Here is a 2449-nt window from a genome sequence, read left to right on the forward strand (position 1 = left end):
TACCACTTTGTTTGTAACTCTGTATTGTCTGTATTGTGCTTGTGATATGTTGTAAAATGTTGTATGTCTGTTAATGTTTCCCTCCTTTTATCTTTAAAATAAAAAGAAAAAGATATATGTGTCTTGGAGGTGGCTTGCAATCTGCCCCTCTTGGTACCAACGCACAAGGTAGAACAAGCCAACAAGGCCACCACATACAGCAGCATGACTTCACTGAAGCCAGGAACAGGCACAGAGGTGCAAGACAAGAGTCTGGGCTAGTTTAAACTGGAAGAGGAAGTGAGAATCCAGAGGGCTGGGAAAGACAGGTATCTAGTGCCATGGAATGGAGCCTGCATCTTACTCTCTAAAAGTTACTGTCTTCCTAGAACTATATTTAAAATTAATGCTGCTCAACTCTCTGCACTTTGAACTGATTTTGCCTTATTGCTACATGCATATCCTTGTATATCCCATATCATGCCTCCCAGAAAAACATGATTCTAGTCCATTAGTCTCTCTCTGCCATCCAGTGCCCAGACAGAAATACACACAAACCCCATGACACCGGAACCTCTCTGATCAGGTTCCAGTGACAGTCTATGTTCATTTGCATGCCAGCACCTTGCATGCTTTCCTAAACACAGGAAGGAGATATTGACAACAATTTATTGGAGATAAAGCACATTTACAGTGAACTGGTTCTCTTAGCCCAGGTTTCCTCATCATGCTGGTGCCCACGAATCACTCCTTCAAAAAATAAGTCGCTATTAATCCCTCAGTACTACCAGTATAATCCAAGGAAGTGGATATGAAGAGATGATGTCTTGGTAGTCAGGACACTAAAGGGGAATTAGAATTTCTGTGGGAAAGAAGGAGATTAGGAAAGAGGAGAGGGCTCCCAAGAATGAAACTCCCGGTGCTGAGGCGAAGCCAGAAAAGAATGACTTTCGCAAAGCTCATACAGCAGTAATAACTCTAACCTACCAAAGGTGGACTTTCCCAAGCTGAATGGATGCAGATGGACATGACTGCAGCCGTCTTCAATCATAACCATCATCACTGCCTGAGGGTAATCCTAGCAGCTTTTTTCTGTGTGGTTCTAGGCCAATTATAAGTAGATGAAACTCTCAGTGTGGTATGCGGAGTTCTACAACCAGACCTTGTCTCCCACCATGTCCCTGATTCTAGGTGTCAGCCTCCCTTAAACCAAGTCCATTCCAGCTAAAATGAAGTAGATTTTCCACTAACCCATACATATGACTCCCTTTCTGACCCAAATTGCAGGCATCCAAACACAACCGCCAGAAAGGTGACAGTTCAGTGCATATCCAGTGTGGACACATGGGCAGAGCTTCCCCTGAGGAGACAAAGATAAGGATATGTGAGATAGAGAATGCCATTTTGCAAGAGCAAGGTGGGGCAGGATGCTAGGGGAATTGGGAGCAGCGGAGAAGCCAGGGACTTACAGCTCTGGCCTGCCCCTCACTATCTACAGCTACCGATCTCCAACAGATAAAAAAATGAAATGGGACGACAACAATTTGAAGGGAGAAATTTCCTATACAAGGCTCCCTTTTACCTGTCACATGCCCCAGAACAGGGGTAATAGCATTATACCCATTAAGTTCTCCATTAATGGCTAAACATTCCTTAAAGCAGGGAGCTGGCTGCTGAGCAAGAGAATTCTTCCCTTGTGGTGGTGCCTCCCGCTGCTCCTACTCCTGCTCTTGGTATTGTTCTTGCCCAGGTGCCTACCCCTTCTCATGCTCAGCTCCTGCTCCTGTACCTACTCATGCTCCTGCACCTACTCATGCTCCTGTACCTATTCATGCTTCTGTACCTACTCCTGCTCCTGCCCAGCTCCAGTTCCTGCTCCTGCTCCTGCTGTGCTCCTACTCCTGATCCTGCTCCTACTCCTGCTCCTGGTTGTTGCTCTTCTCCAACTCAAGGTCATGTTTCTATCCATGTTCAAGCTCAAGGGTGACAGACTGAATCCTCATTCCTGTGCTTATTAAAGCAACAAGAGTCTAGAACATTCTCAACACATAATGGTGACATGGCCAATGTAACTCCATTTTGTTTCTGGGCTGAAGTTTAAAAGTCACTTAATCTCTAAATGAACACGCTCCTTACCCCTTCCATTCAGGTAACCATAAAGCCACAAAGAAGGACAAGCTGTTAACCAGGGAAACAAACAGACTGAACAAACTGTGAGGAAGGCTACAAGTTCAACTGCATTCTGCTTGACTAACAAACCCATGGAAAATATTAACCTTGTGACATCCTTGAAAATTCCACAGTGAAGTAACGTGCTTCCCATAGCTACCCAAAAACGTATAAAAACTGAGTAGCTGACAATAAAGCTTGCTTGTAGCCATTCTCATCCTCCCTGAGTGTTTCTCGCTATCAACTCTAAGAATGGAACCGACAAATTCTCCTCCTGGCACCACGTCATGCTAAGGGAAGT

This window comes from Chinchilla lanigera, unplaced genomic scaffold (genome assembly GCF_000276665.1).
Source record: "Chinchilla lanigera isolate Chin_1 unplaced genomic scaffold, ChiLan1.0 scaffold00240, whole genome shotgun sequence".
Classification (NCBI taxonomy): Eukaryota; Metazoa; Chordata; class Mammalia; order Rodentia; family Chinchillidae; genus Chinchilla; species Chinchilla lanigera.